The 24,550-nt window shown below is 44.6% G+C and overlaps 1 protein-coding gene across 5 annotated transcripts in view; it reads left to right on the top strand.

Annotated features, from left to right (window-relative positions):
- The window catches only part of LOC146832794 (TGF-beta receptor type-1-like), a 1,867,988-nt gene that overhangs the window by 385,356 nt on the left and 1,458,082 nt on the right, over positions 1-24,550 (top strand). The window lies entirely within an intron of this gene.

Here is a 24,550-nt window from a genome sequence, read left to right on the forward strand (position 1 = left end):
GCCGAAAACCGCACAAGAATTACATGAACAGTGGGAGTGCCAGAAAAAAATTGAAGTTGCGTCAGCAGTTCAGATTGTAGAAAACCTTTTCTTTAAGAGCATCTAACCAGAAGTCCAAACAATCCATCCTGGAAAGGATGCCCAGATCGGATCAACAAACTGACAGGAAGGGTGTCCGACCCTGGTTAGGGACAGTATGGATCGTTTACAACTGGGGCCAACAGGTTGCACCAGTCCTAGGTGTGCAGTGCTTTCGAAAGAATGCGCTTCTGCCACAACAAGACCTCAATTCAGCACCTGACTGTAAGTGGTCCAGATGCAGAACATATCAGTGGGCGCAGATGGTAGTGAGAGACCAAATTGTATTGCTGGGAAGGTTCAGCAACACATAACTGCGCACAACCGAAGAGTTAGGTTTGTGCATCAACGGTTAACTATTTGTTGAAAAGACTACCAGTGCTTCTAGGGTAAAAGTTTAGGCTGGGAGGAGTTTAAGGAAAGTGGAAAGAGAGCTGCGACGCAGGCATGTTGTCTGTTAATTGTTCTCGTTGACTTGTCTTTCTACAGCTATGGTGTTCCATACAACAAAGATGTGCCTGCAAGACAGAGTCAACAATTTATATCGGGCCACTAAGTTAGTTGGACAGTTCCGGTGGGACTAAACAAATAATTCAGAAGAACACTTTTGAATTGTGTGCTGAAAGTGGTCACACCAATGCATACAAGAGCACTCCTAGACAAAGCCAAAATTGTAAAATGGAGCGCTCGGTTCCTTAGACAGTCCAGTAGACGCAATTTACCTCTGCAGGACCGTCCAAGGAACGGAGCAGCCCTAGGGAACCACACATTTCCCAAAAATACGTTTGGGGCCCACAGAAGGTCGGCCCAGATGCAAAGAGGGCTGACCCTCTGCCAATTTCATGTTCGAAGAGTTTTTTACATTACCCTTAGGTGTGCAATTGTGCCTTACAGGGGGAAAACACTTTTTTTCTTTTTAATTTGGGGCGGTCCATTACCACGAGGGCCGACCCTCACCCAGATGAACATCTTTGGTGGCCAAGGGGTTTCCTGACTGTGGATCGCGTTGCAACCACTATCCACAGCCAGGAACCTGTTTCAGGAAGGTCTCGTTGGATAGGGCAGACTCTCCCCTTTCCAACGAGGCCTTCCTGAAACCTGGGGAGGCCAGTCTCCGCATTTTCCTTCCACCAGAGTGGAAGAGAGCACTCACCTGCTTCTTTTTGCTGCTCTGGTGGGGAATTAATGACGTAGGTGCACTGATGTGACAGATGGGCGGATGGGGGAGCTGATGCAGAAGCGACTCTGCGTCACCCCCACGCTTTGGTTAAAAGGTATCCTCCAGTGCTTGCACAGAGGATTCATTGTAGCCCTACCCTTTATCGGCCTATGGCCGACAGATGCACTTGGGTTGGCGTGTGGGTGTCTGCTATTAGCTGACACCAGCACCAAAGGGGTTAAAACAGTGGTTCCCAAACTTTTTTGACCTGCGGCTCCCTTGACCCATTGGCCATTGCCCTTGGCTCACCACTGTTACTTTTTTGGAGGGTGGGGTGGATGTGAGCCCGGCTTCGGGAATACTTCCATTTTTCTCCCTAAAAATAATTGGGATGAAGATGATGAAGGTATTATAATCTTATATTAGGGTGTTTCATATTACTAAAGCAGCACCTCTTTATAAAATATTCCTAGTCACACTTCTTTGCTTATGGCATTTTTTAGAGTACCCTCTCAAACTATTTTACCCCACTGACAGTGCTAGATAGCAATCCTGTGCATGTAGGCCCCATTGCCAAGGTTTGAGCACTTGAAGAATATTTGCATGCACTTCCATTTCTACCCATGTCATACGTGCCAACACACCTGTCTCAGCAGGGTGACTCACGATTTTTTAAACCACATATAGCTTCACTTTTGCTGTCTACTCCCTAAAATTGCCTCGAAATCAATGCAAGTAAAATAAATTCCTCAGAATTTTTTTTTCTTCTTTTTATCGCCCTCTTTCTTCTCCAAATGTTGGCATTTTGACGTATATGGTGTTTAACTTCCCTATGCTTAAGGAGAGAGCAGGCCTGTCTGGAAATGTGTGTACACTGAAAGAAATGTGTACTAGAAGTAGCTATGATTCGTGTACAAATGCCAAGGCTTAATAATACTTTCTGTCTAATAGACAGGACAACTGTACTTTCCTGATAACTTGCATTGGTGTAAAATGCATTTGGAAAAAAACAAACGTATTAACGAGTCTAAGAAAATTAATCAGGCACCTTCCAATTACTTTGGGAGTGTTGAAATTGTGGGGATCCAGTGAAATATGGTGGTCATCTCCCTCGACATGCCATCAATTAGGCACTACGTTTACAGTTTTAGGCACGTCACTTACAAATCATTGACATCATGCATTTAATTCTAATTAGTTTAACTGAAGCCAACAGACCCCTCAACGTTAAATGCATTAAAGTTATTGGTGCGCACCTCCTCTGGCTAGGTTTGACGACTCCCCAGGGAGCCACGGCGTACAGTTTGGGAACCTAAGGGTTAAAAGATGAGCAATTGGCCGATTTGTTCAGGGACGCAATTGTGGAGTACTTCAAGCACATTGAGGGCTCAGCAACCTTGCAGTCTTCTCTATGGGAGGCATTCAGAACACAAGTGAGATGTTGTGCATTGCCTTACTCTATAGGCAAGGGTTGAGAGAGGAGGTGGCATGATTACAGGAACAAATCAGGCGCCTTGAAATGTCTACCTGTCATACACAAGCTGAGGTAAATCTTCAGCAAAAGGAGGCACTTAAGATTACTCTTGAGCACAGACTGTTAGACTGAGGGCGCTATGCCTGGTTGCACTCTTCAACACCAAGTTTACGAATGAAGAGACATGGTTGGCAAATTGCTTTACTGGCTTGCCAACATGGATGCAAGACTGGTCCCTTCAATACAGGGTGCCTCCCGTCATTTGATTACGTATGCTTTCGGGATTGCGAATGCCTTTGCAAAATATTACACAGTGCTACATGCTAGCCAAAACCACCCACAAATCGAATGCAAAGCACCCTATAGTCTTTGATCTCCCCTTGACAGTGCTCTTAGAGGAATTTTGATGTGAGCTGGAGCTCCTGATCACAGTGGATGGTATTGACTGTGCAGTCATCGGCATGCTTTCTGGTAGAGTCCACGGGTCCGATTGATTCCCACTGGAATTCCTTAAGAAATATGTTGCTGCTTATTTGCAACTGCTCTTTGAGGATGCATTGACCACCGGCACCCCCTCAAGACCTGAAGGGTGCCCTTATTGCTGTAATCCTGAAATCGGGTAAGCCCACCACTCAGTGCTCCTCATATCGACCCATCTCCTTATTAAATATTGAGGCAAAACTCCTTGCCAAAGACTTAGCCACCAGGTTATCTACAGTATTACTAACCCTAACACGTAATGAGCAAAACTGCTAAATTCTGGCCAGGGGCACCAGACATTGCTTCCGGTGCTTCCAGTGCCTCCAGGTAGCCCTTGCGCACTTGTGGGAACTCAGTGGCCCAGCGGTTTACTTGTCCGTGGACTATGAGAAGGTATTTGATACAGTCCATTGGCCCTTCTCGTGTCTGGGCCTGTTGATGCAAGCCTTTACCCCTGCTGCCTGATGTATATTGCAGCCCTCTATGCAGACCCCTCCGCTCAGGTCGGGGTATTTGTTTTACTGTCTCCCACCTTCTCCACTGTGCGTGGCATGCTTCAGGGTCCACTCTCATCACCCCTGTTTGCATTGGTGATTGAACCATTAGCAGAGTGGATGCCCCTGAAGTGCAATTGACTGGTTTCCCATAGCACTGCAGGGTTGAGGATAAAGTGCCCATTATATGCTGTTAACTTATACCTCTATAGCCAGCGGCCTACTCATACCATTCCACGCCTTCCTCAAAGGCTTTAGATATATGGAGACGCGTGTGGCCTCTGGGTACATTGGGAAAAGTCCACTTAGCATTGCTGGAGGCTCGTCTTTCAGAGTAAGGGGTGTGGCATTTAACTGCGGGTTGCAGATGATGATTTCCATTACTTAGGCATGGTGATGATGAATGATTAAACTAAAAGCTGGGACGTTAATATTACCCCCTGTTGCAGCAAACTAAACGTGAATCGACAGAATGGGCATGTCTGCCCCTCTGTATAGTGGGAAGGCCAGGTCTTTTTGAAATGGTTACACCTCCATGCCTCCTCTATGCCAACTAAAACTACATCTATCCGCAGACCGCACAGTTCTTTCAACTCCTAAGGTCACTGCTTAGTAATTTACTGTAGGCCAGTGGCACACCATATGTCTCATTCGAGAAGTTTCCTGTGAAGGTGGGTGTGTTGGGAATACCTGATTTACAACAGTATTACTGAGCATTGCAGTAAGTCATGCTTAATGACTCTTCTGAGATACATTGGGCTCCACTGTGCGATTAAAGCTAGACTTCTTAGAACCACAAAACTCATATACTTTATTGTATGAAGACCCCATCCTACACGTTAACCCACCTATCACAAGAGACCTACTAATATGCTGAACGCATCCAGTGGCAAGGTAAATTGCCCAGTGAAACCCTACTTTGACACTCAACATGGCTCCCGCAGGTGACGTCCCTGAAAGGTTTTCACTCATGGGGGCCTAATTGATATCTCTAAGTTATGGTATGTGTGGGTGCAGAGCCACATTACAACATTTGCGCAATTGACAAAAGAATTTGCTCTTAGCGAACACTTAATTCTTTAAATTCTAAAAACTTGCCACACCTTCACACCTGATAGAGGCTTGTGGCAATGCCTAAATTCAACCGGTTAGAAATTAACAATTGATCAACTGGGTAAGAACGGAACATTTTGGATTAATTAATCTTTGCTTCTCAACACTCCAGGCCCTTTTCTACACTTGAAAGGGAAATGGGAGAAAAACCTTGGTTAACTCAAAGAAGAGAAATGGGTAGAAGTAATAATTGCCTCCTACAATTTTGCCAGTGCCTTTTCCGCAGGCACATTCAATTCAAGTATTTTCACAGAATATATTACCACCCGACCAGACTGTGGCAGATGAGGGCGCCCTTCCCTCATTGTCCCTATTGTATACACACACAAGGCACATTTGTGCATGTTATTTGGTCATGTCCCAAAATTGTGACATACCAGCTACAAATTCATAAGCTATTGGTGGCAGTGGCGGGCAACCCAAAGGAGCTAGACCCTAAGATGATAAATCTTGGGACTCATTGACAGTTGGAAGGGAACGACCAGTACTAAGACCCTAATGGGAATAAGGTTCCTAGTGGCCAGCGTAATATTGCATGTCATTGGAGAAGCAGCGATCCTCCCTTATTGACTGATTTGTGTAGGAGAATAAACAAATGTAAATGAAACAATTGATGGGTGGAATGTTGAACAATGCAAACATTCATCTTGAGTCACAGGGATCTGGGTTTAAATCTGTCATTCTTTTGCTCACCACACTACCCCAGTTTAGACACAGCCATATGCAAATCAGTCTTGACCCTGTTCCTTATTGGACCAGTCCAGCCCGAACTGCTAAGTCATGCCCTCCCTGGACCGGAAACAAGCATCCTGGGACTGGTTTTGGGACATCACCCCATATCAGCCAGGCTAGCTTGAATCCAGTAACATTATAAACACACAAATGCATCTGACACCATTAATCACAGTGTTTCGTTTCTCACTAGTCCTTTTCATTGACTATGAGTTTCAATTTTTAATTTTTCTTTTTCAACACTTATTTTCAAAAGAGAATCACTTCATCTTATAGACTTTCACCTCTCTTCTATATATAAAACACACATGAAGCTTGTACACTTTGTAGTGCTATTTAAACAAACTCAAAACATATTATACACAAAAAAGACAAAGACTTAGACTTAGTGCTGTAGACATTAAATTACATTACAGTACACACTATAATAAACACATTTTTAAGACAATTAGTCTTATCACTTGCTAGAATCGATATTTCTTTATATGTCCTACTAGTTTGACACTTGGGACCATAACTGTCTTGGTCCTCGAGGCTGTCCGTTTCTTGTGGTCCTAGGCAGGGTCAGAAACTATTTACATAACTAGTATGAGACAACAAATCAATTAATGTTCATGATGTGGGGAAAACGAGATCGCCATATTGTTTTCCTAATATGATCTGAACCACTGCGTGTTTGAAGCTAACGCGTTTCGACCTTTTTATATTTGGACCAAGCACTTTGTTTACGGTAAGGTCTTTCTCAGGGCTGGACAAAATTCAGATAGGACATCTTTTACCATATTTTTATTTTCTATTATTGCATTGGAATAGCGATATCTTCCTGCCCGGTCCAGTATTGTGGAGAAGGAAAAACTTCAATGTTGGCGCTTCTTAGGCTGTATTGGCTTGTAGATTGGCCTGTTTCTTCGTGGCTCTAACTCAACCTTCAGTCCCTTTTTATGGTGGAAATCTTCTTTTCTTCTTTTTTCTCTACGTTCGTGTGAAGGACAAAAATATGGTAAAAGATGTCCTATCTGAATTTTGTCCAGCCCTGAGGAAGACCTTGCCGTAAACAAAGTGCTTGGTCCAAATATAAAAAGGTCGAAACGCGTTGGCTTCAAACACGCAGTGGTTCAGATCATATTAGGAAAACAATATGGCGATCTCGTTTTCCCCACATCATGAACATTAATTGATTTGTTGTCTCATACTAGTTATGTAAATAGTTTCTGACCCTGCCTAGGACCACAAGAAACGGACAGCCTCGAGGACCAAGACAGTTATGGTCCCAAGTGTTTATAAAGAAATATCGATTCTAGCAAGTGATAAGACTACTTGTCTTAAAAATGTGTTTATTATAGTGTGTACTGTAATGTAATAATGTCTACAGCACTAAGTCTAAGTCTTTTTTGTGTATAATATGTTTTGAGTTTGTTTAAATAGCACTACAAAGTGTACAAGCTACATGTGTGTTTTATATATAAAAGATAGGTGAAAGTCTATAAGATGAAGTGATTCTCTTTTGAAAATAAGTGTTGAAAAATAAAAATAAAAAATTGAAACTCAAGTTCAATGAAAAGGAATGGTGAGAAAAGTAGCACTGTGATTAATGGTGTCAGAGGCATTCGTGTGTTTATAATGTTATTGTACTGATTCTGGCCTCTGAACTCCTAAATTGAATCAATCCCCTGTTTTGTATGCTTAGCTTGAATCCAGTGGCGCAGTGAGCACAGGACCCACGTCTGGGCATGCCCTTACCACTTAGGGCGACAAATGTCAATGAAACAATTGATAGACGGAATGTTGAACAATGCAAACATTCATTCCCAGTCACAGGGATCTGGGTTTAATCCATCATTCTTTTGCTCACCACGCCTCCCCATTTTAGGACCCAGCCATATGCAAATCAGTCTTGACCCGGTTTCTTATCAGACCAGTCCAGCCCGAACTGCCAAGCCAGGTTCTCCCTGGACCGGAAACAAGCAATCCTGGTTCTGGTTTCGCCGGTAACAAGCATCCTGGTTCCCGTTTCGGGGCATCACCCCATATCAGCTAGGCTAGTTTGAATCCAGTGGCGCAGTGAGTGATCCTCCCTTATTGACTGATTCATGCAGGAGAATAAACGAGCACTGCTGCAGAAATGGAATTTTGTAAAATGCGTGGATGCATTAGGAAATACTCCAAAATTTGGGGTCCTTGGCTGCAGGAAAAGGATCTAGATTGGCAGTACTAGAAAAACTCCAGATTTGTTGTGAGAGACTCTATCTACCGAAAGTGCAGGGGTAGTCAGGAGGGGCTTAATGAATTGTACTTCAATTGGGACATTGATTTCTCCACTTTTTGTGTGGTAATGTGCACAATACCTGTACTGTTATTGCAGTAAACAATAAAAAGAGGTATTTAAAAAAAACTACTCAGAAAAGTATTACTAAGAAGTCATGCAGTTTTTTCCAATTGTAAAAAACTAAAGTGTTATATTTGAAATTTGTGAAACTTTATTCACTAACTAAGATCTGATATGGGGTACACTATGGTCTCATCGTATATTCAGTTGCAGATCTAATGTACGTTTTTAATGTCAGAAATATAAGATTGTTATTCCACTTTATTTTTTTTTTATTGTATTGCCTTAAAATTATCTTTTCTTGAAGGTGTATTCTTTAATTTTTGGTTTATTTGTATTTCCTTACAATTGTTAGTACTTTCTCACTTTTCAATGATTGATTTCCTCCTATATACTTACTCAGTTTTTGTTTTCCCATTAATTTACAAACCTCCAGTAAGACCACCTGTTAGTGTCCTTTATCTGAAAGTTTGATTATGAGTTTTTCTCGTGGGGCAAGCCCATGTAAAATATTTTTTTCTTGTGATCATGTTTCTTGGGTGCCTGCTAAGTGATACACCTGTACAAAATATTTGTATCTTCTTGTGAGAGCATATACATTTCTGCTGAGTTCCATTACAGTTAGACAGTTGGCTCTGGGTTCATTTAATTTCTTGAGTTGGATTTTGTATGTCTCACCTTTCTGTCTTATATTTTTAGTCATAGTTGCTCTAGGACACCTGGTTTCCATGACAAATCAGCAAGGATTGCGTTAGAAAAGAGATTTGTATTTTAAAAATATTACAAACTCTCTCGCCTTTGGATATTGCTAGTACTGAAATCTTTTCTCGTCCTGATTGAGAAGGCCCTCTCTTACTTGCGGGTTTATAAGTACAGAATATTGTTTTCCTTTTGTGTCTATTTCTGTGTCCTGTTGTTTTATTACTAAGCCTTAATTACGTAGGTTAACAAGGAGATTGCATATCAGTCTTAGTTAGTCCCTAGTTCTCTTCCAGGGGATCCTCTTCAATAGTCCTAAGCACTGAATATTCCGGCCCATGCACGGGGACCCCGGAATCTATAAAAGAATTATATATGAAAACGTATATATACAGCTAGCGCTCTCTCTCTCTATATATATATACATGTCGGTCAGTGCCAGTAATTAAAAAGAAGAATATACCTGCACGCAATTGGTCTCCGTGTCCCGTTCTTCAGCCAAGCTGCTGCTGTTGGGAATCTGGTGAACACACGGAGTCAAGATTGATTCTGACATATAACAACCAACATCAGACCATACGCAAGATCATAAAGAAAAACTGGGCACTAATTGTGAATGATCCTGTATTGGGGAGTCAATTACCACGATCTCCCAGTATCTCATACAGGAGGGCCAGGTCCCTTAACAATTGCCTAGTGTCCAGTAGCCCCGAAATCAGAACTAACAATTCTTGGCTCAATAGCAGCACAGGTTTTTTCAAATGTGCAGTATGTAAGGCCTGCAAAAACGGGGTCAACAAAACAGAATATACTACTCCCCTTAGTGCGAGTCCTGTCCCCATTCAGCACAAACTTACCTGTAAGACTGAATACGTGGTGTATGTGCTGGAGTGTCCGTGTGGCCTGCGCTATGTGGGCAGTACCAAGCTCCAGGTCCACAAGCGGATACTCCAGCACCTACGAGCCATCACCAATGGGGACACCACGTACCCAGTGGCCAGGCATTTCAATGAGTCCCATAATAGTAACCCAGTAGGCCTGAAATACTTTGCCATAGATACAGTCTTGCCCCTAAGAAGAGGTGGCAATCGAGAGGCATTGTTGCGCAAATTAGAAACCAGGCACATTATTCTCATGGATTGCAAAACACCAAATGGACTCAATGCTAGTGAAGACTATTTTACCTGTCTCTAAATATTTTTGAAAAAATAATGTTTTAAAAATAACTGTTTCAGCATTTTAACATATAAGACTGCCTTCTCCCGAGACTAATTTGGTCTCTTTCTTTATGATTTTTTTATAACATATCTCTTTATACACACACATTTGGTTTGCACATATTTATGATGATTTTATCTCTGCATCTTTTGTACGTACAGCAATATGACATCTAATGATGGGTAGGACTAGCATTTGTCTCACATTATTGACAAAGTGTCCAATAGGATCTAAGGTAACATATTCAGAACGTGATCTTATGCATTATTTTTGAACTGATTAAATGTTCATTAGCTATTCTTTGCAAACAAGGTACCCTAATTTTTATATATGATATTTATTTATTTATTTATCTATTTATCTATATTTATGTGGGCATGTATCACAATTTGTATCTATTTTACTACTCACACATGGTTTTAATATGTATACAAAACAACAAGGTTTTTTTAAGAACATGCGGCTTAATATGTAATGCATTTGTGTTTTATTCTCTTATGTATATATTTATATATTTATATATTTATATACTGTGTATGTCCTAGGTAGATTCTTGTCCTTTACCCCATTTCCCGTATTATACGGTGACTCCTAATCATGTATTTTACATTTATATCGTGCTCCGATCTAACATGCATTTACCGGTATGTTGAGATATGATCGGAGGATGTTTTTTATGTCTATTGCTCAAAACACACACCTGATGCATCTGATAATGAGGTTGTTCACTTTAAATATTTCTGTCACGTCCTCAAACGTTGTCATGTGATCAAGGCCCCACGAGGGCTGAAACGCGTTATGGCGGCATTGGTGTTGGGCACTAAATAAACGCTACAACAAACAAATGATGGACGGAATGCTGGCAATGCAGACATTCTCCCCCAGTCAAGAGATCTGGGTTAAATCCATTGTTCTTTTGCCCACTACGCCACCCCAGTTCAGACATGGCCATATGCAAATCAGTCTTGACCCTGTGCCTCATGGGAACAGTCCAGCCCGAACTGCCAAGCCATGTCTTCCCTGGACCGGAATCAAGCATCCTAGGACCGGTTTCTGGCTATCAGCCGTCATCAGCCAGGATAGCTTGACTCCAGTGACGTAGTGAGCACGGGACCCACGTCTGGGCATACCCATCCCACTTAGGGCGAAAAGCGTTACAACAAACAAATGATGGACGGAATGCTGGCAATGCAGACATTCTCCCCCAGTCAAGAGATCTGGGTTAAATCCATTGTTCTTTTGCCCACTACGCCACCCCAGTTCAGACATGGCCATATGCAAATCAGTCTTGACCCTGTGCCTCATGGGAACAGTCCAGCCCGAACTGCCAAGCCATGTCTTCCCTGGACCGGAATCAAGCATCCTAGGACCGGTTTCTGGCTATCAGCCGTCATCAGCCAGGATAGCTTGACTCCAGTGACGTAGTGAGCACGGGACCCACGTCTGGGCATACCCATCCCACTTAGGGCGAAAAGCGTTACAACAAACAAATGATGGACGGAATGCTGGCAATGCAGACATTCTCCCCCAGTCAAGAGATCTGGGTTAAATCCATTGTTCTTTTGCCCACTACGCCACCCCAGTTCAGACATGGCCATATGCAAATCAGTCTTGACCCTGTGCCTCATGGGAACAGTCCAGCCCGAACTGCCAAGCCATGTCTTCCCTGGACCGGAATCAAGCATCCTAGGACCGGTTTCTGGCTATCAGCCGTCATCAGCCAGGATAGCTTGACTCCAGTGACGTAGTGAGCACGGGACCCACGTCTGGGCATACCCATCCCACTTAGGGCGAAAAGCGTTACAACAAACAAATGATGGACGGAATGCTGGCAATGCAGACATTCTCCCCCAGTCAAGAGATCTGGGTTAAATCCATTGTTCTTTTGCCCACTACGCCACCCCAGTTCAGACATGGCCATATGCAAATCAGTCTTGACCCTGTGCCTCATGGGAACAGTCCAGCCCGAACTGCCAAGCCATGTCTTCCCTGGACCGGAATCAAGCATCCTAGGACCGGTTTCTGGCTATCAGCCGTCATCAGCCAGGATAGCTTGACTCCAGTGACGTAGTGAGCACGGGACCCACGTCTGGGCATACCCATCCCACTTAGGGCGAAAAGCGTTACAACAAACAAATGATGGACGGAATGCTGGCAATGCAGACATTCTCCCCCAGTCAAGAGATCTGGGTTAAATCCATTGTTCTTTTGCCCACTACGCCACCCCAGTTCAGACATGGCCATATGCAAATCAGTCTTGACCCTGTGCCTCATGGGAACAGTCCAGCCCGAACTGCCAAGCCATGTCTTCCCTGGACCGGAATCAAGCATCCTAGGACCGGTTTCTGGCTATCAGCCGTCATCAGCCAGGATAGCTTGACTCCAGTGACGTAGTGAGCACGGGACCCACGTCTGGGCATACCCATCCCACTTAGGGCGAAAAGCGTTACAACAAACAAATGATGGACGGAATGCTGGCAATGCAGACATTCTCCCCCAGTCAAGAGATCTGGGTTAAATCCATTGTTCTTTTGCCCACTACGCCACCCCAGTTCAGACATGGCCATATGCAAATCAGTCTTGACCCTGTGCCTCATGGGAACAGTCCAGCCCGAACTGCCAAGCCATGTCTTCCCTGGACCGGAATCAAGCATCCTAGGACCGGTTTCTGGCTATCAGCCGTCATCAGCCAGGATAGCTTGACTCCAGTGACGTAGTGAGCACGGGACCCACGTCTGGGCATACCCATCCCACTTAGGGCGAAAAGCGTTACAACAAACAAATGATGGACGGAATGCTGGCAATGCAGACATTCTCCCCCAGTCAAGAGATCTGGGTTAAATCCATTGTTCTTTTGCCCACTACGCCACCCCAGTTCAGACATGGCCATATGCAAATCAGTCTTGACCCTGTGCCTCATGGGAACAGTCCAGCCCGAACTGCCAAGCCATGTCTTCCCTGGACCGGAATCAAGCATCCTAGGACCGGTTTCTGGCTATCAGCCGTCATCAGCCAGGATAGCTTGACTCCAGTGACGTAGTGAGCACGGGACCCACGTCTGGGCATACCCATCCCACTTAGGGCGAAAAGCGTTACAACAAACAAATGATGGACGGAATGCTGGCAATGCAGACATTCTCCCCCAGTCAAGAGATCTGGGTTAAATCCATTGTTCTTTTGCCCACTACGCCACCCCAGTTCAGACATGGCCATATGCAAATCAGTCTTGACCCTGTGCCTCATGGGAACAGTCCAGCCCGAACTGCCAAGCCATGTCTTCCCTGGACCGGAATCAAGCATCCTAGGACCGGTTTCTGGCTATCAGCCGTCATCAGCCAGGATAGCTTGACTCCAGTGACGTAGTGAGCACGGGACCCACGTCTGGGCATACCCATCCCACTTAGGGCGAAAAGCGTTACAACAAACAAATGATGGACGGAATGCTGGCAATGCAGACATTCTCCCCCAGTCAAGAGATCTGGGTTAAATCCATTGTTCTTTTGCCCACTACGCCACCCCAGTTCAGACATGGCCATATGCAAATCAGTCTTGACCCTGTGCCTCATGGGAACAGTCCAGCCCGAACTGCCAAGCCATGTCTTCCCTGGACCGGAATCAAGCATCCTAGGACCGGTTTCTGGCTATCAGCCGTCATCAGCCAGGATAGCTTGACTCCAGTGACGTAGTGAGCACGGGACCCACGTCTGGGCATACCCATCCCACTTAGGGCGAAAAGCGTTACAACAAACAAATGATGGACGGAATGCTGGCAATGCAGACATTCTCCCCCAGTCAAGAGATCTGGGTTAAATCCATTGTTCTTTTGCCCACTACGCCACCCCAGTTCAGACATGGCCATATGCAAATCAGTCTTGACCCTGTGCCTCATGGGAACAGTCCAGCCCGAACTGCCAAGCCATGTCTTCCCTGGACCGGAATCAAGCATCCTAGGACCGGTTTCTGGCTATCAGCCGTCATCAGCCAGGATAGCTTGACTCCAGTGACGTAGTGAGCACGGGACCCACGTCTGGGCATACCCATCCCACTTAGGGCGAAAAGCGTTACAACAAACAAATGATGGACGGAATGCTGGCAATGCAGACATTCTCCCCCAGTCAAGAGATCTGGGTTAAATCCATTGTTCTTTTGCCCACTACGCCACCCCAGTTCAGACATGGCCATATGCAAATCAGTCTTGACCCTGTGCCTCATGGGAACAGTCCAGCCCGAACTGCCAAGCCATGTCTTCCCTGGACCGGAATCAAGCATCCTAGGACCGGTTTCTGGCTATCAGCCGTCATCAGCCAGGATAGCTTGACTCCAGTGACGTAGTGAGCACGGGACCCACGTCTGGGCATACCCATCCCACTTAGGGCGAAAAGCGTTACAACAAACAAATGATGGACGGAATGCTGGCAATGCAGACATTCTCCCCCAGTCAAGAGATCTGGGTTAAATCCATTGTTCTTTTGCCCACTACGCCACCCCAGTTCAGACATGGCCATATGCAAATCAGTCTTGACCCTGTGCCTCATGGGAACAGTCCAGCCCGAACTGCCAAGCCATGTCTTCCCTGGACCGGAATCAAGCATCCTAGGACCGGTTTCTGGCTATCAGCCGTCATCAGCCAGGATAGCTTGACTCCAGTGACGTAGTGAGCACGGGACCCACGTCTGGGCATACCCATCCCACTTAGGGCGAAAAGCGTTACAACAAACAAATGATGGACGGAATGCTGGCAATGCAGACATTCTCCCCCAGTCAAGAGATCTGGGTTAAATCCATTGTTCTTTTGCCCACTACGCCACCCCAGTTCAGACATGGCCATATGCAAATCAGTCTTGACCCTGTGCCTCATGGGAACAGTCCAGCCCGAACTGCCAAGCCATGTCTTCCCTGGACCGGAATCAAGCATCCTAGGACCGGTTTCTGGCTAGCTATCCTGGCTGATGACGGCTGATAGCCAGAAACCGGTCCTAGGATGCTTGATTCCGGTCCAGGGAAGACATGGCTTGGCAGTTCGGGCTGGACTGTTCCCATGAGGCACAGGGTCAAGACTGATTTGCATATGGCCATGTCTAAACTGGGGTGGTGTAGTGGGCAAAAGAACGATGGATTTAACCCAGATCTCTTGACTGGGGGAGAATGTATGCATTGTCAGCATTCCGTCCATCATTTGTTTGTTGTAACGCTAAATAAACGCTGGCACAAAAAGCACATTGGGTACGCTTCGTCTTTTGCCAAGGATTTGGTTACCTGAAGGCGTTTCTTCTTCATATATATATATATATATATATATCAGAACCAAAGCTGTTTTTCTCATCAAATAACAGCAGCCACGGACATCCATAAACTTCCAGCAATTGTTTATTTAAGCAGAGTTAAGCAACTCGACGCGTTTCGGGAACAACACCCTTGATCACGAATGCTGTTGCTAGGTGACAGAAGCATTTAAATAATCATGTGACAACAACGAAAATAGAACGTGAAGACAGACTACCATGTCCCAGAGGAGTTACTTCACTCCTACATTTAGGCTGCACAATGTACATTGTTTTTCCATGCACATTGACAACAGAGAACAGAGGGGAAAGAGGCAATGGTAGCTAGCTGACCATAATGGACAGACAGGAGAGAAAGCTGCAGCATAACAGACCATAAAGGGCAGGAGGGACAGATCAGGGGCATTACAATGGAACAGACAAGCCAGGAGGGAGGGAATAGGGGTCTGCACATGGAAACAGAGGGCTGGGGGCAAGGGGGCAGGGCAGGAGCAGCAAGATGACCATGGAGGTGAGGCAGGATGGGCACTAGAAACAAGAAACACCATGGAGAGCAACAATGAGACTATGATGGCATACACACAGACCATGGAGGGAAGGTGGGAGGGGGTCAGGGGTAGCTAGCTGACCACACAGGGAAGGTGGGAGGGGCCATGGCAGCACAGAAGGCCATGCATGGTAAGCGGGAGGGTTAGTGGCAGCACAATGGCTATGATGGGCAAGAAGGAGGGTGCAGGGGCAAGCACAAAGGACCATGGAGGATAGAAGGGAGGGTCAGGACCTGGGCACAGACAAGAGAGTTCAGGGAAAGGGGCCTCACAACAGACCGTGCGGGGCAGGCAGGAGGAGCAGTTGCAGCATAACAGACCAGGGAGGGCAGAAGGGTGTGGCAGTAAAATGGACCATGGAGGACAGGAGGAAGGGGATAGGGGCATGGCATTTGGACAGGCAGGGTGGAGGTGGCAGGGACAGGTTATAGTCATCTGACAATGCTAGGCAGGTGGGAGGGGAGTGGCAGCTCAACAGAACACTCAGAGTAGATAGCAGTGGCAGGTCCATGGAACATGGTGGGCAAAAAGGATGGAGTAGGGGCATGCACAAAGACATCGGAGGGCAGGGGGAAGGAGAATAGAGGCAGCAAGCTAAGCACAGAGGCTAAGCAGGAGGTCAATGATGGGCCATATAATTGGGCAATGGAGGGCAGGAGGAGTGGACTGGTACATCATGCTAAATGGAGGGCAGTGGCAGCACATCAGACCATGCACGGCAGGAGGGAGGAGGCTAGTCCATGGATTCAGACAACAGGATAGGGAGGAGGTGGATGGGGCAGCAAGCTAACTGTTCAGAGAAGGTGGTTATTAGCAACTTTATTGCTTTTAAAATGTGTGTCTGTGCGAACTACTTAAAATATGAACAAGTATGCAGCATAATCTCACTTTTATTCAGGAAGAAGAGGACGTTTGTGACTGTGACTCCGGGCTCACTTGGCAGAAACCCCCCCCTTACCCTCCACTCCCCATCGCAAAATGTAATGCCCGTGAAAAGGGTAGGTGGACGCAGTGTTATATAGAACATAGTCCTGAGAGCACGATTGATAATGAAAACTAGATATAGTATATGGTATAAACTATGCACCAAAAAGTGTGATATAAGATGAACCGGGGCGTGAAATATAATGTGCAATACATTGTGCGCAATGAGAGATTCATTGCAGAGCGCGAGATAGCACAGGCACTAGCGCGTGCTATGCGATATGCACCTTGGAGTGTAATATGCACAGGGCAGTGTTGGGTAACCTAACTAGTCTCTAAAGTTGTAATATAAAATATGTGCTGGGGAGTGTAATGTTGCATATGCACTGTGACAAAGATATGGATCCCAGATTGTAATATGTATGGCATAGCGCTGTGCGTTATAACATAGGCATCGAGGAAGGCACGTTAGATGGGGCAATATAACCCATGCAATGGCAAGTGTGGCATGACATTCACGGGGTGGTGTTACAGTTCACATGGGCTAGAGAGTGTCATAGCATACACACTAGCTGGTGGAATACAACACAGAGGTGTGAGGCACTCGGCGGGCACTGGTGGGTGTAACACAGCATTGGGCTCAGCCAGGAGCACGCTGTGACTCTCAAGTGAGGTTTGTCTCCTTTCCAGAGAGTAAAATAAAAAGTATTACACATCCGGCGGTGGATGTGTGTTTTATTAACCGTGAGGGGGGTTTCTTGCATAGTTTGGTCGAAGTTTTTTCGAATCCCCTTTGAATGGCTTGGTGTGCGTGTATATTAAATGTGCCCGTCAATAGCTACCCATGTTTGTATAAATAAATGACAAGGGTGTATACTTGGAGAGTACCCACCGGCGGGGGCGCCGGGATTAGGCACGGTAGGGCGTCAGACACGTCAGAGCTTCACTAGCGGTGTAAATACATTCCATGTGGATTCATTCTATGCATAGTCGCCTTTTAATGAATATCACGCAAATCGTCCATACGGTTTGCGGTTCTATAAATATATATTTTTTTTACATAATAATAAACAAAGGCCGGTCAGTGATGTCACTGACCATGTCATGAGTGATGTAATATGTGACGTCATCAGCAGTGCATTGCGGGCGTGCGAGTTATAGTTAGCTGAACTAACTATAACGGGGGAATTTCAATGGTTTTGTACGAGTGAAAAGTCCAGCTAACTATAACGCCCCTGAAACCTATGGTATATATATATATTTATATATACCAACCAGTGCAGCCTCCCATCATAAATCAGAGGCTAATCAATGCTCTAAAAAGTTCTGTTTTGTCAACTATATACTGTATTAAAAGGATAAGAATCACTTGAACTCTCTTTAATGACCAGAAGAAAATGAAACCGCAAAGCAGCAGGCATTGATAGCCCATAGGCAGCATTGTAAACTCAATAACATTGAAAATGAAAGCACTTTTTAGCATAAACTGGCAGTGTGCCTTTAAGGCGGCCATGACCTCCAGCTTCCCATCATGCCTCAGGGGTTACAGTTAGGTCAGTTCTTTCCGGCTCCTTGAGTCAGGACCCTGGAGTTTTCAGCTCTACTATTTTTGACTTTTTGTCAAGAATTTTCTCCTAAAAATCTGGTAATTACTGTTCACTCAACGTTTTTCATCCTGTACAGTAAGGTACTACAATTTTTGTGACAGAAACTTGTTTTTTTCTGTCATAGCATGCCTTCTCTTTTTTACCCTTCCCCTTACTGTGGCAAGAAGAACGCCAAAACTGATGCACTCCCTGTGTGTATACTTTGTCTCCCTGAGTCTCACTCCACTGAGACCTGCCAACCCTTTAAGACTCTTTCTAGAGGTATTCTCGAGGAAAGAGAGAGAATTAGTCTGTATGGTCTGTCAGAGAAGAAAAAATCTATCTCAAGCGGAAAATCTCCAGAGAGGTGTAAGAAGAGCTCCAGGTCGACCTCGAGAAGTAAGGTCCCTGTCTGTTCTCCTTCGGTGTCAGGATCTGCGTTGAAGATGCCTCCAGAGACCAGAGTTTCCCCGTTGTCAGAACCACTGGGCCTTCGACACGAGTAGTTAATGCGATTTACACATATCCGAAAATAAGCTGGAACAGGAGATGTGAAAAATGCACAAAAGATCGCGCTTGGAGTGCCTTGCTGCAAAGAAGACATTCCAAGATGGCCGCCGCGGTACAATCGCGGTAGCGGTCTAGTCTTTGTCTTCACACCTGTGTGGAGCCTTGGTGGAACGCGCTCTCCCTAACGAATGCGCACTTCACCGAAGCGTCGCCCGAGGTCGGAGCTGAACTTGCGCGTCTCAGGAAAATCTTAGAATTTCAAAGATAGTGATTAATTCAGTTTACAGTAAGGGTTTGGAGAGTCAAAGTCTTGTTATCTAGTTCTTACCAGATACTTTCCACAAGTCAGGAGATTTCAAGACTCGTGTGAGGAACTTTCCTGACGTAACTACTCCGCCTCAGCAACTCTTGACAGGAGTTAACTCTAGCGGCCCGAAGGAAGGAGGACACGGAGCCGACTTCGAAAGCTAAGTTATATGTTGTTCATTTGTGGAAAGAGTATTACGAGAAATGCATTGCTAGTAGAAAAAATATAAAAGACATAGTCACTATATAAGAAGAGAAAACTTACCTGAATATAGAGAGAGATAACTGCTAAAGTATCGAGCTAAAAGAAAGGATGAAAACAAGATAAAATAACTGAATAAATGCAATAACAAGAAAACAACTACGCAGAACATAAATCCTAGTGAAGGAAAAGACGACGAAATCTTATCACAACGATATAGAGAAGAATAGAGAGCGCTACATTAAAAAGATACTGGTAGGTGAGCTGATAAATAGAATAATAATAATTAGAATTAGATTAAGGGACAGGTATTAACCATTAAATGTTTATATGTCTCAGGTAGAACTGTACAGAACCAATAAGAGAAAAGACATTCCAGGCAGTCAACTACCACCACACGAAGAGGGGCTAGTTCAAGAGGATTAAGGGATACGTTCCTTCCCAAGGGTACTACTAAAAATTTGTAGAGTTGGTTAGACAAGTGCAGAGTAGACTAGGGTGCTAAGTATTGTGCTCTATTAGTTCCCTCAGGCATCGTTCAAGAGAAGGTCTATAGAACGGACCGACAAGAAGAAGGGTGCTGCGGAGAAGATCCGAAGAATCCTGAACCAGTCTCTTCTTTCTTTTATTATTTTGTCCACTCTCCCTTTCCCCTTTGGGGTTGTTTTAGAGACGTGATCTAATTCGGTCTCTGGAGGATCCTGGAGGGGCATTGGGAACTAGCATCTCTGTTCCTGTGTAAGTACATGGTAAGAATTCCTCTGTTGTAAATCCTGACAGAATGAAGTGCCCACGTTATAAAACTTGCACCCGAACAGAATGGCTGAAGGAATAAACTTGCAAACCTTGGGATCTGTTTTAGAAGCTATACAAAAGGAGTTAGTCGCAGTTAGAGATGACAATCAGAGTTTACGACAAGAAGTAATAAATTCTAGGAAGGAGACAGCAGAACTGGCTCAGAGAGTTAAACAACCATTAGGCCCAGGGAGAGAGAGCATAAACCCATCCATTGGAGACCCTAATAAAGTAACCACACAAGTCATACACTCTTTATCCCCTGTCATTCCTTTGGCACCCCCAGAAAGATTTAGCGGAGACCCCCAGAAGGCCCAGGTTTTCATTACTCAATGTTCTCTACACTTTATGTGCCGCCCTTCAATTTTCCCTGATGCGCAATCTAGAGTGGCCTTTGTTTTGTCATATTTAAGTGGTGATGCAGCGTCGTGGTCCATGCCCTTGGTTTCACGAGACGACCCACTTTTGCAAGATTATGACCAATTCAAACAAGAATTCCTTCGAATCTTTGATAGACGAAGAATTTCTCAGGCTGTAGATAATGAACTGCTTGAACTACGTCAAGGGAATAGAGACCTCGTGGCTTATTTGGCTCAGTTTAATAAATTAGTAATGGAAACAGACTGGCCAGAAAGCAAAAGAGCAGCAATATTTTATCGAGGCTTAAGAGATGAATTAAAGGACGTTCTGGCGCAAATCCCAAATAGACCCACAGAGATCTCAGCCCTGATAGACCTGGTTTTAGAACTGGACTTCCGTCATGGAGAAAGGAAAGGCGAAAAAAGAAGAGATTTCAGACCGATAGCCCCACGATTCGACAGAGTAAAAATAGAAGCTGGAAAGGTTGCAGAAGGAACATTGAGCTCTGAACCTATGCAAATTGGAACTATAAGAGGTCCACTTTCGAAAGAAGAAAAGGATAAAAGAAGAATCGGCAATTTATGCATGTACTGCGGCTCAAGTGGACATTTTGTGAGAAATTGTCCAAAGAAACCAAAAAATTCCTTTAAACCGAAGGAAAACTTTCAGCACCACCTGTAGAAGGAGTTGGACAGGTGGATGCTAATCAGGAATCAACTCCGAAAGGACACCAAGTGGCGAATACCTTGCAATCATCGTCACCACACTTTATATTGTCCATGACGATAAAGTTTCGACAAGTTACATTGACGGGAGTGGCAGTAATGGTGGATTCGGGAGCTACCGGAAATTTTTGTGATCTAAAATTTGCAACCAAGATTGGGCTGAAGGCCATCCCAAAGACCAAGAGTGAGCCAGTCCGAGCGGTGGATGGAACAAATCTTTCCTCCGGACCCATTGTGAACCACACGGAATCAATGCAAATGATTTCTGAAGATGGGCACCGCGAAGATATCCAGTTTAATTTGATTGATGCCCCACAGTTTCAACTCATATTGGGGTTACCATGGCTCACTGAGCACAATCCAGCCATCGATTGGAGCACCAGAACAATTTAAATGAATTCGAAATATTGTGAAAGAAACTGCTTCAAGATGAAAGGTGGAACAACTGAAGAGAATCCGGCAATCTCCTTATGCATGGCAGAAGCTTCGGTCTGCGTCATAAATTCACAGGAAATACCACGAGAATACCAGGATTTTGAAGATGTGTTCGACGAGCAAGAAGCCGAGCAACTACCACCTCACCGTGTTTATGATTGTAAAATAGACTTCGAACCAGGCTCCAATATGCCTTGTAGTCGGGTCTATGCGCTGACGGAAAAAGAGCACCAGCACCTGAAAGAGTACATAGACAAATAACTGGCGAATGGTTTCATCCGACCTTCTCAATCGCCGGTATCTTCACCTTTGTTTTTCGTGCCTGCCGAAGATGGAGGGAGATTTGAGAATGCGTATCGATTATCGAGCAATTAACAAAATTACCAAGAAAAACCGATATCCTCTTCCGCTCATCTACGTCCTATTAGATCAGGTCAAAGGGGCACAGATCTATACAAAGTTAGATTTGAGGGGAGCCTACCATCTAATCAGAGTGAGAGAAGGCGATGAATGGAAGACGGCATTCAGAACAAGGTTTGGATTATTTGAATACCAAGTTATGCCGTATGAACTGTGCAACGCTCCAGCTGCTTTTCAGCACTTTATCAACGATGCTCTTAGCAAATTTATCGATCAATGTGTAATTGTGTACATTGACGATATTTTGATTTATTCAGTCGATCAGAGCCAGCATCGGGACCAAGTTAGAAAGGTGTTACAAAAACTCAGAGAGAATCGACTGTTTGTGAAATTGGAGAAGTGCGCCTTCAACGTGTCACAAGTGGAATTTTTGGGTTTTGTGATTTCACCATCTGGAATCAACATGGATAAGCGAAAAATCCAAGCAGTAATTGATTGGAAGTCTCCAACAAGTGTCAAGGAGGTTCAGGGATTTATTGGTTCGCAAATTTTTATCGAAGATTTATCACTGAGTTTTCACGAAAAATACTCCCACTTACACGCCTGCTCAAGAAAGGAGTACATTTTGAGTGGTCGAATGAAGCTGAGGAAGCCTTTGAATCCTTGAAGAAAGACTTCACTTCGGCGCCCATCCTGTTGCACGCTGACCCAACTGAGACATTTTATGTAGAGACGGACGCCTCCGATCTGGCAGTGGGAGGAGTTCTATCCCAAAGGCACAAGCAAACGGGTCAGCTGCATCCTGTTGCTTATAGATCTCGAAAATTGACACCTGCTGAAACTAATTACACCATAACCGAAAAAGAGCTGTTAGCTATAAAAGACGCCTTCAAGGAGTGGAGACATTAGCTCATGGGAGCTAACCATGTGGTAACAGTCTTCACTGACCACCGTAATTTGAAGTTTTTGAAGGCAGCCAGAACCCTCATGCCTCGACAACTTCGATGGTCTCTGTATTCCGCTGACTACGACTTTGTGATTACCTACAGACCAGGAGCTCAAAATGGGAAAGCAGATGCCTTATCTCGAATTGGAACTGAAGAAGAAAAACGGGTGCCCAAAAATCAAACAATAATTCCAGATTCCAAAATAATTTGTGCCACCACTCTAATTAATTTGAAGGAACTAATCGCTCAGGTCTTAAACCCAGAAGACATGCAGAAATGGGCCCAACAAGAGGAAGGAAGAGAAGTCCTAAACCGTTTACCTTACCATAAAGGAGCCCTATACTTGCCTACGCGTGAATTGCAAACTCAAGCACTGTATGAATGCCACGATGATCTCTTGGCAGGCCACAAAGGAGAGCTCAAGACTGCAGACCTGGTAAAGAGAAGATACTGGTGGCCTCAAATGAATAAAGACATTGAACAATATGTCAAGACATGTGAGATTTGCGCTCAGGGAAAATCGGAACGGCAAGCTCCAAAGGGTTTATTGCAACCTATGCCAACCCCCCCTTTTCCATGGCACACAATCACCCTAGACTTGATAACTGACTTGCCTTCCTGCCAGGGATTTAATACAGTTTGTGGTGGTAGATGCATTTTCAAAAATGACTCATTTCCTAGCATTGAAAGGGGTTCCTACAGCAAAACAGTTAGCTACTCATTTTAGCACACATATAGTGAAACTACATGGGATTCCGAGGGTCATCATTTCGGATCGGGATTCACAATTCCTGTCCCATTTCTGGAGAGCTTTTGTAGAAGGTCTGGGAATTGAGACTAGGTTTTCAACCAGCTATCACCCAGAAACAGACGGTCAGACAGAGAGGGTGAACCAAGAGTTAGAGCAATACTTAAGACTTTTCCTGTTAAAACAAGACAAGGATTGGCCAGATTACCTATGGGCAGCAGAGTTTGCTCATAATAATGCAAAAAACGTATCCACTGGTTATTCTCCGTTTTACCTAAATTATGGGAGGCATCCTAATTCCACAGTCCAAGAAGTTGAAATCTCAGTTCCAGCAGTTAAAGATTTAGTCTCTCATCTTAATCAAGTTCACCAAACAGCATCAAGGAATTTGGAACAAGCCAAAGAAAAATATAAAATCTATGCAGACAAGAAAAGAAGGGAGGGCCCTCCCTTAGTAGAAGGAGATGAAGTTTGGTTGAATACAAAGAACCTCAGATTAAAAGGAAATCGAAAATTCCAACCTAGGTTTATTGGTCCCTACCCAATTATGAAAAAGGTGAATCCAGTAACCTATAAATTGAAATTGCCACCCAAGCTTAAGATTCATCCAGTCTTCCACGTCTCTTTGTTAAAACTAGCTTCCCCAAACTTGAGGAAAGAACTGCCCCCGAAACCTATTCAATTGGAGTCGGGAATGGAGTTTGAAGTAAAAGAAATCCTGGACTCAAAAAAGGTTAAAGGAAGACTGTACTATCTAGTTGATTGGAGAGGTTATGGGCCAGAGGAGCGGTCCTGGGAACTTGCATCTGATGTTCACGCTCCTAGACTTGTGAGAACCTTTCATCTAAGATTTCCTACGAAACCAAGAGTGGAAGAACCTCCGTTGTTGGGGGGTACTGTCAGAACCACTGGGCCTTCGACACGAGTAGTTAATGCGATTTACACATATCCGAAAATAAGCTGGAACAGGAGATGTGGAAAATCCACAAAAGATCGCGCTTGGAGTGCCTTGCTGCAAAGAAGACATTCCAAGATGGCCGCCGCGGTAC

The sequence above is a fragment of the Triturus cristatus genome, chromosome 5_1 (assembly GCF_964204655.1).
Source record: "Triturus cristatus chromosome 5_1, aTriCri1.1, whole genome shotgun sequence".
In the NCBI taxonomy this organism is placed as follows: Eukaryota; Metazoa; Chordata; class Amphibia; order Caudata; family Salamandridae; genus Triturus; species Triturus cristatus.